Here is a 16,804-nt window from a genome sequence, read left to right on the forward strand (position 1 = left end):
TGGCTCACTCTCCTTTCTTCTCTCTCCACAGGCAGTGACTGGGACACAAAGGACACGATTTATTTGACTGGATGGCCCTCGCCTCTCCGCTGGCCACAGCTCTGGGTAAGTTCCGTTTCTCTCACAGCTCGTGCTCTTAATGCTCCTCTTGTTCTCTCTCTCCACAGGCGGCAGCTGAGACACAAGGACACAGTGAATCTAACTCGAATGGCTCTCTCACCTCTTCGCTGGCTACAGCTCTTGGTAAGTGGAGGTTTCTTCACAGCTCGTTCTCTTGGCGCTCACGCTTGTTCTCTCTCTCCACAGACGGCAGCTGAGACACAAGGACACAGTGAACCTAACTCAAATGGCTCCCTCACCTCTTCGCTGACTACAGCTCTTGGTAAGTGCAGGTTTCTTCACAGCCCGTTCTCTTGGCGCTCACGCTTGTTCTCTCTCTCCACAGACGGCAGCTGAGACACAAGGACAACAGTGAATCTAACTCGAATGGCTATCTCACCTCTTCGCTGGCTACAGCTCTTGGTAAGTGCAGGTTTCTTCACAGCCTGTTCTCTTAGCGCTCACGCTTGTTCTCTCTCTTCTCAGACGACAGCTGAGACACAAGGACACAGTGAATCTAACTCAAATGGCTCTCTCACCTCTTTGCTGGCTACAGCTCTTGGTAAGTGCAGGTTTTCAATGGTGGCTCCTCTCGGGTAAATATACACTGCACACTCTTCGTCTCTGTTGACCAACAGACTTACAGGTTAGTATACACTTTACAGGGTGGCGGACTTACGACAGCTGGCGTCCACAGTGTGTCGGCTGGACGGTAATTCCCATGTGGTGCCGGGGGCAACCCCTCTCGGCGAGCTCGTTGGTCGGCAGAGGGGCGAGAACGTCACACCGTCACACCGGGTCGAGCGCTGCCCTTTCCTCGGTACCCGTTGGGCGATCGAACACTGGACCGGGGCGCCCTTTTGTAGAGACCTCGGGACGGCGGATCTCCTTCGCCTCTAGCTCTGCGACAATGAAATTACACAGGTAAGGTAGCAATATTATTTGTCCAAAGTCTTACACACCGCCAACTCTACAGTTCTTCACCACCACTCGATAAAGTCCGCCGAGGGTTCGGCTGAGAAATCACTCCAGGATGCCACTTTGTTATTCAAAACTGAAACACACTCACAGCATAAATATCTACAAGTTTTTCCTAGGACCGCTTGCCTCTTCGTCTTCCCTTAACGAAGGAGTGGAGGCGGGAATACGTCTGACAAGACACAGCAATTTCACTGCAATACACAGCATTACACAGCACCACTTCAAAGTGAAATTTTCTACATCCAAAGACTCACCCACCACGCTCAGTGCACACAAAAAGACGCCCGTCTTCCTTCACTTCGCTCTGGGCAAAAATACGGCGATGGATAACACGGCCTAGTGTTTGTTTCGTCACTGTAGCTGCTTCATAAAAGAAATCCTTCGGCTCACCCACCACGCTGACTCAGGGGTAGGGCCGCCCTCCCTCTCTTGGAGGCACTCGAAAGAATTACAAGTCAGGCATATGCAATTTGTTCCAGTAAAATAGAGTTTGGTTACTCACGGCTGCTGCACTTCCCTCGTCCCACGTTTCTCCACGGTAATTCACGCTATAAACACTCCAGATGCACTGGCAAGGCGGTTTTCAGTTGCCAAAACACACTTTTCCACAGATGTCTACTCACAGCAATACGTGTCTTCTTCCTTTGTGTCTCTTCTCTAGATGTCAGTGTTCGTTCGCTCTTCAACCTACAAGGTTTTCAATATCTCCATCAACATACATCCATAGCACAAAACGAGAGAGAGAGCAAGTCTAGCAATCGATCAGCGTATCAGGCGAGCACAACTCATTTCATTTCATTTCATTTATTTATAAAGCACTATTAAAACAACAGGGTATGTTGACCAAGGTGCTGTACAATATACATAGAAAACAGGAGAAAAGAGAAGAAAAACAGCGTGAGCCGAGATAATAAATTGATAAAAAAAACTACAAAATCGATATCACCATATAGACACATAATCATAACATACAACGGTCAGCTCAACACACTTCCGGCTGAAAGGCAAGATGTAAAAAATGAGCCTTCAGTCGGCTTTTAAAAATTGTTATCGTACGTGATGCTCTAATATGCAAAGGCAAATTATTCCACCTCTTTGGAGCTGCCACTGCAAATGCCCGATCACCCTTTCGTTTGTACCTAGTTTTCTGGACAGCTAAAAGTTGTTGATCTGCAGACCTTAGGTTTCTGATCGGGCTATGTCTTACTATTAGCTCTGACAAATACGATGGGGCTGTCATATTCAAGGATTTAAAAACAAACATTAATAATTTATAGTCGATCCTGTACTGGACAGGCAACCAGCCTAAAGATAACAAAATTGGTGAAATATGGTCACGTTTGCAAGTTCCCGTCAGCAGCCTAGCGGCAGCGTTCTGGACTGCTTGCAAACGGTTTAATGCCTTTTGACAGACACCCACATATAAAGAGTTGCAATAATCAAGCCTCGTAAACACAAATGCATGTAACAGCTTTTCACAATCAGAAAATGCTAGAAAAGGTTTAACCTTTGCCACCAGGCGTAAATGAAAGAAACTGGATTTGACAACCAAGTTTATCTGTTTATCAAATTTCAGGGAGTTATCAAATAGTACCCCTAGATTTTTAACAGCGGGTTTACAAAACGGGGTCAGCTCACCCAACAGTGACTTCTCAATAGGAGAGGGGCCGTCAAACCAAATTAGCTCAGTTTTACTTTCATTTAAGTTTAAAAAGTTTGCTGACATCCAAGCTTTAACCTCATTTAAACAATGCATGAGTGGGTCCAGCGCCGTTCTATTGCTTCTCCTTAGGGGCATATAAATTTGTGTGTCGTCTGCGTAAAAATGAAATGAAATTCCATATTTTCGAAAAATAGATCCTAATGGTAATAAATATAAAGAGAATAAGGTAGGGGCTAAAATGGATCCTTGAGGGACACCACATATCAAAGGGGCAGATGATGAAAACAGTTTTCCTAGGTTAACAGAAAAATTTCTATGTGATAGGAATGAGCGAAACCATTTAAGTGCATTTAAGGTGCTGCTGTCCTCCAATCACCCGGCGCTCCTCTTAACAACGCACGGCTGCGCTTCGTTTGACTGATTACAGCCCTCGCGATACCACCGGATGTCCGGTGTTCCCTCTTCCCGGTCTGGGGAAACTTTCCCAACTTTTGGTTCCGCCCAAAAAGATTGTCACCTTGTGACATATGCATTCGAACATGACGTGAAATATCCGTTTTCGAACTGTAAATAAACCATCCGTTTTTTTAAATGCCCATTTGTTGCGCATTTTTTTACAGTAACACCTCGTAATAGGAAAGAGGCTGAGAGTGAGACCGACGACGGCAACTGTGCGCAAGAGAGGAAATCAAATGGGACCAAAATGAACCTCATGTGCAAATATTATAGCAGAATAAAATGCTTGTGTTAATACGTTCGCATTATGAAATTAGCATGTATGAAGATAATTTCATAATTTTTACAATGCAATGTAAACTTTATATTAAACAACAACAGCATTTGTCTTGTAAACGGATTTGAAATGATCATGTGCTGACTGTTGCGCGTCACATTGATGACAAGTGAGATCGGCTTAAAGCGGTAAGTTTAATTTCATTTCAAGTATCAAAGGGTTTGTGCTCTCTATCATTGAAAACGGGCAAGCAAACAGCACGCGCAGGGTTAATGTACTTGTGAATGACGGCTCACAAACGCGCGGGATAGGCTTTGTATGTGTGCTTGTTGTCAATGACAGTTCTGGTCACAAACACGCTCAAGCGCGGGATATGTGTGCTTGACAATGAGTGCATTTACAGTCTTACGCCGATTATGCTTAATAAACTGATAACACATGGGGTCATGTAAACGCGTAAAGCGGTTTTCTTTAATCGGGGAAAGCCCATAAACAGCGTAAGCAAAAACCGATCGGCACAGGTAGTTTTTTGCTCATTACGCCGATTTCGCGTGGCATGTAAACACCTTAACCCGCTTTCTCACGGTTTTGTCCATGTGCGCATGTCTCCGCATATAAAAGATAAACGTCACACGCGGAAGTAAGCACAAGGTAATGCATAAAAGTCTCCGCTCGACAAAAGCAGTTGGTAGAGAAACTGTTAAAATAGAAGCTCATGTTACATTTACAGGTTCTGCACACACAAGAAGAGACACAACAGTACAGCTTAAGACAGATATGCTGTTTACTTTTTGAACGACTATTGTGTACTATAGGTGGTGACGTCACTGCCTGCGAGAAAACGGATAATTCTCCAAGTCCCATTTAAACACAGTTGACCGCATAGCCGGTTTATTGATTTGCATGTAAACGCCTGAAAACAGTTTTCTATAATAAGCAGATTTTTAATAGTTTTCCGCTTATTCTGTGCATGGAAATGCACTCAATGACGGGCATTAAATCAGCAGAGTTTTCTGCCGAAATCTGTGGGCGCGAATTCCGTTTGCGTCTGCCTATATACTCCTGCTGCTATTTAAGTTGTCACGTTATTGTTTGTAACTGTTCTGAATAATTTTTTATATATATAAGTTTGTTATTCATAAGTTGATAACCTGCTGTTTCAAACATCGCCTAGATATTCGAATATATTCGGATACATTGCATGATATTCGAAATTCGTTCGAATTTGATTTTTCTTAAATATGACAGCCCTAACAGAGACTATTATATAATACATAAATATGGCGAATAATTGATTCTGTAGTGTTCCCATATATAACATCAGCATAATCCATTAATGGAAATATCAGATGAGTAATAATTTTTTTCCGAACCTGTTGTGAAAAGCAATCAACAGAGCGATATAATGACTTCAATTGACCATATATTTTCTTACAGATGGAATTAATATGAGGTTTAAAGGAGAGCTGTGTATCTAGCCATAGACCAAGATATTTAAATTTTTCAACTTTTGTTAAAGCTGTTCCATCAAGAAAATTAATCGACCAATTTTTAAATTTAAGCAAATTATTAAAACGAGTACAAAACAGCATGGTATACGATTTGCTTTTATTCAGGAGGAGTTTATTAGAGGAAAACCATTTTTGAACTACATTAAAGTCTGATTGAAGAGAGAATTGAATTTGTGAAATGTCAGAATTGGATGAATATATTACAATGTCATCTGCATATAAGTGAATTGAACTGTCATGACATATTAGCGGTAAATCATTAATAAAAATGGAAAATAAGAGAGGACCTAGGGATGAGCCTTGTGGAACACCTTAATCAATAATTTTGAAGCCTGACTGGCTACCTTGAAAAGTAACGCATTGACTTCTTTGAGGAAGAAAAGAATTAAAGAATAATAAAGAGTCAGAAGAAAGACCAATAGCATATAATTTATCCAAGAGAAGATAATGATCAACCATATCAAATGCTTTAGTAAGATCAATAAATATGGCACCTGTAGGCATATTACTGTCAGCTGCTGACAGTATGTCGTTTGTGAATTTTAGAAGAGCTGAAGTGGTCGAAAAATTTGATCGAAAACCAGATTGATGAGGAGATAAGATGTTTTGCTCATTAAGATATTTAGAGAGTTGATTAAAGATTTAAGTTTTCAAATATTTTCGATACACTATTGATTATTGAAATAGGTCTATAATTATTCATATTTGTGATATCACCTCCTTTATGAAGAGGAATTACCATGGCACAGTTCCATGATCGAGGTATTTCACAAGAAGCCATGATATATCAGCTATATATCATATTAAATATATCAGCCAATGGAAATGATAAAACATGAGAGGCGAGTTTATAGTAGAAACACAACAAGGGACACGCGTGATAAACGTATCAACGTTTGTTTACAGCCGCCGCCATTACCTCACGTGTTGATCATGAAAGCAGTGAATGTGTGCACATGCGAGTGATCCTGTGTTTAATAAACTTGCTGTGCAGAGATATATGCTTAGAAGCAACTAAATAAGGATTGTACTGTTTGCAATCGCGTATTTTATAAGAATACCAAAAAGCACGTCAAGTTTCCTGACTCGTGGATTTGTGTATGTGCGTTCCCATCGCGTGATGTGTTTGACGGAAGAACAAAGAAAACACTCGCGTCTGGAGATTCTGATACACATACGCAAGTAAATAAGGATTTAGATGTCATGTTTGATGCACTCGGATGAAACAACTCAGCATAACAAGAAATTGAGAGACTGAGTTGAGGATTGCATATCCATTGACTGCAGGAGGCACGAGTTATGCATATGGATGTTTCTGCTAGTTCACTTCAATGGCGCGGGGGTGTGGCGATCTAATCTCATTACAGATAATAAGGTAACAGAAGAAAGACGGTACCTCTCCTCCTTCTCATACAGTTTACACCAAATGACAATATCTGTTTTCGATCTCACTTACATCATTTAAAAGTAGACATTCCAAGCATTATCTAGACATTCATGTTTTGTTTCTATGACAAGTATTTGTTAAGTTCCAGTTTATTTTTCAGACGCGTTTCTGAAAGGACTTCACCGAGGGAGAGAGAACAAAACGCGCATCATGTTTATTTTCTTTATTTTGCGAAAAGCACAACATTCTGTTTTTATTGGGAGTGGACAGAACAAACTAGACACTTTAACGTTTTAAATGATGTATAAATCATATCTGTATGTCAAAAATCAGCAGAGTAATTTAAGTCTCTTTGCGGAGTGATTGAAAAATAAAGAGTTTGTGGCGCCCGCGCCGCCGTCGACCCCAGAGTATTAACAACCGCCCACTTATATATGGCATCAAATTTTGTTTTTTTGTCTGTGATAGTGACATTATGCGTGCGAGCACGTCATGTCTTTTTTGATTAGTTCGCTCTGTTTGCGTGCTCTCTGTTTCTCGATGAATTGGGTGCGAGGCAAAGCAAGCTCAGTGTCACATTGTATCCTTCCATGTTCCTGAACTTGATCATAGTTGTATCCATTAGAGGTCTCTATGGCGATGAAAACTGACTCTTGTTTATCTAAAGTCACGGCCATGCGCTGGACGGACTTTCTCACATTTTTATAATATTATTATTAATGAACCGTCTTTTTATATCTAAAATGTTTGCTAAAAATATGGTAGCAAATAACCAATGTTAATGCCAAGCCCATTGCACTGAATGAGCAATTAAAGCTCAAATGGTCAAACAGTCAGTATGATTATATATTAAGAATATGCATTACATATTTATCTATATTTGTTTCACTTCTGATTTCACAAAAAATTCAGTGCTTCAAATTTCAACACTTCACATCCGGGAACTGCAGGGAAAGCAGTAGAGTACAGAGCATGATCTCCATCTGCTGTTAGTCGACCTCACCAGCAGGTGGTGCCATCGCATGTTGATGGAAGAGCAGAGCAACAATTAAGAGACAAGAGGCCTTTACAAAACCTCATTTGCCATATAGGACCAAGTGGTGAGTTGATTGTTAGCGCATTAAGTTGATTATTAGCATTGTATGATATTATTTTACTTCCGTTACATTCATCTGGCAAGCAAAACTAGGTATTAAATATGCAATATTATATATTTCCTTTTAGCAGTTGATTTTGAATTATGTTTTGGAAAGACTTCGTTCACGCTTGGAAAATGCTGTTGGATGCCTGAGCCTTGACACGTCCTGGAGTTTATTTGCTTGCAAGAATTGGTCTTTTTAAGTGCTGTATCCCAGGGGTTTTCAACTGGTTCTGTGCCAGGGACCACCATTTGGACTAACAAGTAATCCGTGGCCCGCTATTGTGTTTGTGTGTGTGTGTACCTGGTAATTATCACGTTGTGGGGACCAATTGTCCCCACAAAGATAGGAATACCAGTGTTTTTGTGACCTTGTGGGGACATTTTGATGTCCCCATGAGGAAACAAGCTTATAAATCTAACAAGATGATGTTTATTGAAAATCTAAGGTACAAGAAAGGTTTTTGTGATGGTTGGGGTTAGGGAATGGGGCAGGTAAGGGGAATAGAATATACAGTTTGTATGGTATAAAATGCATTACGTCTATGGAATGTCCCCACAAAACATGGAAACCAGAATGCATGTGTGTGTGTGTGTGTGTGTGTGTGTGTGTGTGTGTGTGTGTGTGTGTGTGTTGGGTGTTGAAGACACTTTGGCTTAATTTCCATCATTAGCCAACCTTAGGCAGAGTTCACACACACACACACACACTCATGCACAGTCAGTCCGAGCAGTGTTGCTGTCAATTTGATGATATTGTCGCTGGATTTAGCAACTTTCCCTTTTTTCCCACTTTTTTCAAAAAAGCGACTAGGACAAATCTAGCAATCTTTTCTGGCATGGTTGGAGACTTGGAGACTAAGGTGAAAGCACGTATCGTTCACTCTTCTCAACAAGCAGCGGGTGCTGCTGCTGTTGGCCCCATCCCCATGTTAAGGCACTCAAAGGCAGCCCAGTCCTCGCGCAGCAATCCCTTTGAGTCACACACACCGGTGAAAGAGCGATGGCAAGTACGAGTTTAATGGTAGCTTTTCCATCGCTGAGATGAAAGACAAGAATGTTTATGTAACGTGCAACTTATGCCCAGAAACAAATAGTCTCTCCAAGTCTATGGCAAGTAATTCTGATCTAATGAAGCACCTCACATCGTCACATGCTACCACAAATTTTGTAGTTTCTCTTTAGTGTCCATTTCATTCATTTGACATATTTAATATTGGGGGCATCCAGGTTATTTAAAATATTTGAACTTTTTTAAAGTAATGCAATAGTTACTTTCCATGAGAATTGGTTACTTTTATAACTCAGTTACTATTTGTGAGAAGTAATTAGTAACTATAACTAATTACTTTGTTAAAGTAACATTCCCAACATAGGGGTGAAGGATATATACATTATGAGATTCAAAGAGCAAAAGGAGTGCTAAGAGATTAAGGGCAAACCATCAGTTTGTCGTTGAATAACAACTGTCAGGATTTACTAAAGATGCAGAGTGGATAATTAGCGCTGAAAATGTGTGGTCTATCTATTGTTGCAACTGACGTTATTGCATATGCATTTCTAGGATTTTCATAGAGAGCAAAGAAAGCTTGATACAAAGTAAAGGATTTTTTTACATGTAACAGTTTATTTGAAATGCCAGAAGAACATATTATTCAAAAATATTGTTTGCCAATATGTGTTATTTTTAATTTACTGAAGGAAATTAAAGAGGAGTCACTATGAGAAGTCACACAATAGCAGGTGTTTCAACATTTCTAAACCTTCATATTTTTTGTCCCCTGAATGTCCATGGTGCTGAATTCAAGCACTCTTGGTAGGTTGCCTTAGCCTAGAAATCTAGACGCACCCTAGCGGCCGCAAAATATATTTGCTGCCAGGGTTTAGTCTAGGCACTCACAATACACTTAACAGCTCCAAAAACCAAAATTTGGTCAGGCCAATCACATCGTGTGTAGCGTCTGTGGGGCGGGCTTAACATGATGACGATAGAGCTGCAACGGTTCCTACTTGAAAACAAAGAATGGCTGGCTGCTGCTGGCGAACAGCTTTCTTTTGAAGTGGCTTTGGCCGCGACTCTGGAGGACTTAGACTTATGTTTTTCTTTGAGAGAAGAGCAAATAACCCTACTGAAGTCCCTTTTAAGCAAGAAAGATGTGTTTGGAGTTTTGCCGACTTCGTTGCTCTGATTGGTCATAGCGCTATCCTATTGCGTGCAGAGGCATTTTAAGGGACAACCTTATATCCCGCCCCTTGCATTGAGCCGTTTGTGTGAAGAGTTGCCAGACCTTACATCTTGATGTAGGTCTGGCTAACCAGGCTAAGGTTGCCTTGGTCATCATGGAAATCAGCTGTTGAGCCTGTGTTATTTAATGTACACCTTTTTAGTAAATAGCCCGCAGAAATTACAACTCCCTTCTGCATTTTTTTGGAATTGCACTCTCGGACTAATTTATCCTGTTTAGTCAATCTTGCCCTAAATCTGCTACGACAACTTGCAGTGTTGTAGTCTAACCGAGGCTAAGAAAATAACATGTTTATGTATGTTTGTGTATGTTTATGTCTTATAACATGCTGGGAGAGTAAGTCTAAACTGCATTAAAATGTGCCTATTAGTGTTCTGTATGCAGTGGCGGCTGGTCACTAGGGGGCGCCGCCCCCTTAAAGCTGGCCAGAGAGGAAAGCTACTTTAACATGTTACCAAAAAGTTAAATATATAGTGCAAATTAATACAAAATAAAATCATTTAGTTGTACTAATTCACTGTTAGTCATGTTATAATTTATTTAAAACAATTAAAAATCAAAACTGAGTTCGTTGTGTGTGTGTCATGTTTGTGTGTCTGGGGCGCACCCCTAATGAGTGTCTATGTAGGTCAGGAAAAAGGATAAAAACATGTGACCTGAGGCTGAGCTCTAAGTGGTTGGTTTCGGATCCGCCCTGGGGCGCAGGACTGTGCGCCCCAAACACTCCCACTTATGTTGTAAGCGAATCAATATTTCTTTGAATGTTTTTTACCTCCTGTGATTGGATCGTTCTCAGAGTCTCATAACCGCATTGGAGATTGCTGTGTTAACTGATAGCTACAGTACAGATCAGTGAAAGCAAGTGAAATATCTTGAGATGAAGGAAAATATGCTTTTATCCTTACAAAATCACCCTATACAAGGTATTTAATTGATGAATAAATAAAGGATTAAGAAGCTTGGACCAGATCGACCAACGGAGTCAAATGATGGCAGTCTGTGTGCTCCACCACTTCTCATGGCTAACGGAGTTGGCTAGCTGGATATAGCATGTAAGTCTTGAGTTTTATTTTTTTCCTGTTTGCTGTTTTAAAGTCTGAATGGGTGATTGACGTGCACGATATGAACTTTTGTGGCGCGTTTGAGCTTGTGTTGCGTGGACATAATGAGAGCGAACTCATATAATCCGGTATATTCCGTGGCTTGGTCAAGTTTGTTGTTAGTTTTGTTGTTGTACAGTGTTGTAGAGTTTAAAAAAGCACCCACGAGAAAACCACTGTTTTTAAGGAAACTTCACGAACCGTGCATATTGAGCTGATGGACTGTATGTACTCCCTGTTGTGAGGGGAAAATGTGCATGTGCTATTGCTATAAAAGCAAAAAGAAACGTACGAGTCTGTGATTAGGCAACTTTAGTGTCTCTTTTTGTGTGTGTTCGGACGCGTTAAACGAAATGTCTTTGACGGAGAAAATTGAAGCAGAATAAAGAAAAATCTGAACGCCATTTTGGCAGATTGCCCGTACAACTCAACTTGAGAATGTAATTCCTATTTATGTCCAGTTGGTGGCAGTGTGTTGCTCAAATGACGCCCTGGTTTCTAAACATTCTCGCGATATTTTGATGTCATACACTGATTGGTCTGCGCATGGCTGCTGAAGTAAAACACTACAGGAGTGCTGCAACAAGACGCCTGTCTAAGGTAAAGATACAAAATCTAATGACAAGAGTCTGCATTAATCTGCCTTCATGCGTTTATTACACAAGATGGTTTCGGATGAGTTTAGTTCCATTCAGATTTTTACATGTTTATTGATATTTTAATCGCAGTAGTGTTTTGGATTTGTTCATATTTGCCTGTTCAGCATAAAGCTCCGTGTTTTATTGCCTCCGCTGTCACTGTGAGAAAAAAACATTAATTCATCTGCTTCATGTGATGGTAAAGTGATGCACGGTCTCCATTTATCTGCTCTAAACAAATGAATAAACACATTTGACTTGTATGCTCGTCTTGTAAGTTTATGATTAGAAATGGACATGTGAACGAAAATGAAAATAATTAAAACATGAAATTACGGATAATAACTGACTGTGAAGGACTCTTTACAACGCTGTTTATCAAAAAAATGACAGAGATTGAAAAAGTCTATTGCAACCTCTCTCTCTCTGTGTGTGTGTGTGTGTGTGTGTGTGTGTGTGTGTGTGTGTGTGTGTGTGTGTGTGTGTGTGTAAGTACTCCTTACCTGTTAGTGGGATTTCTGGGCATGGTGACTACCACACAGTCTGTCTATTCGTGGTGATATAGTGGTACATAGTGACAGCCTCATATCATTCTCTGGTTCTAGCCTTGCCCTGTACTTGTTCTTTAGATATGCCAGTGTAGAAAACCCGCTCTCACAAAGGTGTGTAGTTGGAAATGGTAAAAGACACCTCACTGCTTTTGCTGAAAGCTCTGGAAATTCTGTCTGGCAACTTATCCAGAACTTCATTAGGGGTTGTGTATCATACATATGCCTCCTGACAGAGTCTGTGGACATCTCTATGAGCTGATCCTCTTCTACAGTAGTTAAGCTTGACCCTGCTGCTGCATCATAACTGAATGGGAGCAGGATCCATTTGCTGTCACAGCGCCACTCATCAGAATCATGGAAGTACTTTCGGAATTGAAGCACAAGCCTTCCTCAAATGCTCACACACAATGTCTTTAATGTCAGTGCTGTCAGAATATTCCTCAACTGAAGGAAACATAGCCAAGTTACCACTCTCCACTCAGTTTTTTTTAACAAATGCCTCTAGTTTTTCGTAGAGCTGCAGGACGTTTGAATCTCTCCCTTGCATTGAAGTGTTCAACTTGTTAAGCTCTGCAAAAACATCGGTGAGATACGCCAGCTTAGTCAACCAGTGGCTGTCGTTGAACATGTAAGCCAGTTCAGTGCACTCCTTTTCGCACAAGAAAGTATAGATAGCGTCACGTAGTTCAAACACACGGGGAGCACCGCGCCGCGAGACAGCCATCTCACCTCTGAATGGTAAAGGAGAGAGGTGTGTTCACTTCCTAAGCCTTGACATAGGGACGCAAACAGGCGTGTATTTAATGCTTTTCGTTTGATCAGGTTTACGGTTTTAACAACAGCATCAAACACCTCGCTGAACTCAACACTGAGATCCTTGGCAACCAGAGCTTCTCTATGAATCATGCAATGTGTCCAAATTATTGCCGGTGCTACTTTCTTTACGTGTCCAATCAATCCAGTCTGGCTCCCACTCATTGCTCTGGCACCATCGCTACATACTTCTGCCACGAAATATTGTGTTCTTTGAAAAAGTCATCAATAGCTGAAAAGATCTCAGCACCTGTAGTTCGCCCTGGCAGCGGTTTGCAAAAGAGAAATTCCTCACACATTGCACTATTATCCTCGTATCTCACAAATGCCAAAAGTTGCGCGTCATTTGTTATATCTGTCATCTCGTCTAATTGAATGGAAAATCCTTGAACTGATCGAAGTTTCTCTATCAACTGCTCTTTCACATCATTTGCCATTTCCTCAATTCGACGTCCGACTGTGCTATCTGACAAAGGAATCGTTTTTAATTTATTTGCACATTCTTCGTTCATCATGGTTTTACACATGTCTATAGCTGCTGGCAAAATCAGCTGCTCTGCAATTGTATGTGGCTTTTTACATTGTGCAACTCTAAGAGCCACCATATATGAGGCTTTCAGCGCATTTTCACTGACCTTTGCACTTTTTCTCATGAGCGTCTGCTGTCCTTTGAAATCACGCAACATCTGTTGCATATACTCAATAGGCTTGGCCTTCAAGAAGCTGTGATGTGTCTCCATATGACGAGAAAGTTTCGACGATTTTATGGTTTCATTTGAAAGCACCGTTGAACATACAAAACACAGTGGTACCTCTTCTCCTGTTTTGTCAGTCGTTACTGTAAATCCATATTTAACATAATCTTCACTGTATTTTCTTTTTCGTTTCCCACTACGTTTCCCTGTTTCCGCCGAAGTTGTAGCTTTGTCTGCAGAGCATGCAGCAGAAGCCTGTACATCTGTCCCGACATCTGTCCCTTTCCTTACTAAAAAGCGATCCATGTTGGTGCTGATTAGCAAACTTGGTCTTAGTTAGAAACGTCAGCTAAAAGTTCCAATCCAAATTTAAATTAACCAAAACTATTTAGCGTATATTTAATGAAACCTGAATAATTTATTATTTACTTAACTCCGAGATGCTGGTCTATTTCGCGCGCAATATGAATGTGTACGTATATGACGTTGGGGACGCAAAACACAACGTTGGCAAAGCGTAAGATAGACCTGATAGGTGCAAAGCTAGCCTATCCTGTGTCAGTTTGAATATTTTAGATATTTTTATTCAATTCAGTATTCCCACCAATGTGCAAATATTCAGAATATATATTCAGAAAAATAAATTATGAAAAAAAAATTTTTAATAATGATATTTTGTAGGCCCTCACGGACCACATGCAATGCCGCCGCGGACCACCGGTTGAAAACCCCTGCTGTATCCAATTTAGTTACCATCCCATTTGATATTTTCGAAGGCATCTCAGAACTGCTCAGACTAATTAGACTAAATGTGTCAGATGGGGAGGCGCGCACTCCGACTATTCTGAGGTGCCAGGGTCGATGGGACAGCAACAACTTCTAATCTCACCAGATTACATCACCAATTTCCTGGACCTTAATTGTTCTGTTCCAACTATTGCTCGCATTATTGGAGTAAGTACATGTACAGTATTCAGACGAATAGTAAAATGTGACTTCTCCATTCGGGCACGATATAGCAGTCTCACGGACGAAGAGTTAGATGATTGTGTGAAAGATGTAAAGCAACACATGCCTTAGTGCGGATACAGAATGATGATAGCCGCTTTAAAGGCGTGAGGACACCATGTGCATTTTGACCGGGTCAGGGCAGCAATGCACCGGTTGATACAGTGGGAGTTATGTCCCGAATAGCCTAATTGGGCTGTGTCGTGCAAAGGACCTATTCAGTATCAAGTCCTAGGTCAGTAATGCACATTGACACCAACCACAAATTAATTTGGTAATTAATTATCAGGCTTGTTCATTCAATTATTGCATGTTGCAGTTCTTATGAGAGAGATATGTGGTCTTTTTAACACATTGCATGAAACATTTTCCAGCTACAATTTAGTCAACTTTGGGGGTGTAGATGGCTTTTCACCTTAGGTAGTGCATGAGTGGCTACAGTTAACTAATATTTTACTTACTGTATTTATTTTCTTAACACCCAGCATTTCTTCTGTATCAACAGGTAATGTACCTTGGTGCTGCTTCTAACAACATTGCTGCAACTACTTTTGGCTTCCCTCTCAGGTAGGCTCAGGGGTTAAATTGGGATTTGTTATGTGGAGGGGACAGGGGAGGGTCTGTGGGGATCGGGGGTTTGAGGGATAACATGCTTAATACAGCAAGCCACTGGTGTGATTCAATGACATTCTGGACCTCTAATAGGGTTTCATGACTTATTTTCAAAAAAGCGACTAGCAACAAATCTAGCGACTTTTTCTGGTGTTGTTGGAGACTTTTGGAGACTTTGACGTAAAAGCATGCATCTTTCACTCATCTCAACGAATCGCCGCCGCCGCTGTATAAGAAAAAAGAAAACTTATTTCAAGATTTTTTTCTCACCCCATTGGCAGATATTTTTGCTTGTTTTAAGCACAAATTCACTTAAATTGTATATTTTTTTGTCTAAAAACTAGACTCATCAAGCAAAAGCATCTTTATTTAAGAATTTTAAGGTATTTCTACTGAAAACAAGACAAAAATACTAAGTAAGAAAGTCACTTTTTGCAGTGTAGTGAGAATGCAAATACGACACAATGACGTCACTGTTATGCTAATGACACAATGAAGTAATCTAGCGACATTTAGCAACTTTCCAAGCAAGCTTTAGCTACTTTACATTCACTGTAAAAAAAAAATCTGTAAAAAAACGGTAAATCTCTGGCAGCAAAGTTGCCAGAGAAATTCCGTCAAATTACGGTGAAAAAATGTTTTTCAAAATTACATACAAAAACCGTAAAAAAAACAGATAATCTTTTACAGTCCTAATTCATTAAATTACAGAATATTACTGTTAATAATTGTTATAAAACTGTGAAAAAACAGATAAATTATGTGAAAATACATGAAATACAACTACTTTTCAGGTCAATCCCTGTAAATATACGGCTTTTATTAGTTATTTTATTAAATTGCTCTGTACTTATACAGTAATATTATTTTAAAATACAGTTTATCTTTGTAAAATAACAAAAAAAACACCTGTATAAAAACGTATTAAGTATGTGAAAATACATGAAGTACGCTGTAAAAAAAAATCCGTAAAAAAACGGTAAATCTCTGGCAGCAAAGTTGCCAGAGAAATTCCGTCAAATTACGGTAAAAAAATGTTTTTCAAAATTACATACAAAAACCGTAAAAAAACAGATAATCTTTTACAGTCCTAATTCATCAAATTACAGAATATTACTGTTAATAATTGTTATAAAACTGTAGAAAAACAGATAAATTATGTGAAAATACATGAAATACAACTACTTTTCAGGTCAATCCCTGTAAATATACGGCTTTTATTCGTTATTTTATTAAATTGCTCTGTATTTATACAGTAATATTATTTTAAAATACAGTTTATCTTTGTAAAATAACAAAAAAAACACTTGTATAAAAACGTATTAAATATGTGAAAATACATGAAATACAACTACTTTTCAGGTCAATCCCTGTAAATATACAGCTTTTATTAGTTATTTTATTTAATTGTTCTGTATTTATATAGTAAAATCCTTTTAAAATAACTAAAAAAACAGTATAAAAACGTAATAAGTATGTGAAAATACATGAAAACCATCTACTTTTCAGGTTAATCTCTGTAAATGTACGGCTTTTAATAGTTACTTTATTAAGTTCTCTGTATTTATACAGTAATATTTTTTTAAATACAGTTTATCTTTGTAAAATAATTAAAAAGACCCGTGTAAA

This window comes from Paramisgurnus dabryanus, chromosome 2 (genome assembly GCF_030506205.2).
Source record: "Paramisgurnus dabryanus chromosome 2, PD_genome_1.1, whole genome shotgun sequence".
Lineage (NCBI taxonomy): Eukaryota > Metazoa > Chordata > Actinopteri > Cypriniformes > Cobitidae > Paramisgurnus > Paramisgurnus dabryanus.